Source organism: Brassica oleracea, chromosome C4 (genome assembly GCF_000695525.1).
Source record: "Brassica oleracea var. oleracea cultivar TO1000 chromosome C4, BOL, whole genome shotgun sequence".
In the NCBI taxonomy this organism is placed as follows: Eukaryota; Viridiplantae; Streptophyta; class Magnoliopsida; order Brassicales; family Brassicaceae; genus Brassica; species Brassica oleracea.
Window position 1 is genome coordinate 9746937 of NC_027751.1, and position 446 is coordinate 9747382.

A 446-nucleotide genomic window follows, 5' to 3' on the forward strand; every position below is an offset into this window, starting at 1 on the left:
AATGCAACAAGGCCACACGGCCACGAGTATGATCAAGTCTAGAACAGTTTAACCTAATATGTAGTTTCAGATTTTGATTTTAAAATAATCTAAACTAGGTCATTAGGGTTTTAGTTTAAACAAGCCAAACAATCAGATTCGAGTTTGAACAATCCTAACAATAGTTCTAGGTGATCAAATCAACCAATGTTCAATTTTAAACAATCAAAATCGATTTTCAAAATTAAGGTTTTTGTGTTTCGATTTTATTAACAAGCAATTTCAATTTCAGGATGATCAAATTCAATCTCAATCAATCAATCAATCAGTTTTAATTAATCAATAGCTTTCGAATTAGGGTTTAGGGATTTCGAAAATTTGATCGTAGATCAAAGGGATTTGATCTGAGATTTAGAACCTTTAAGGTTCTGATTTTAATTGATCAATGGATCAATCTCGATTTTTAG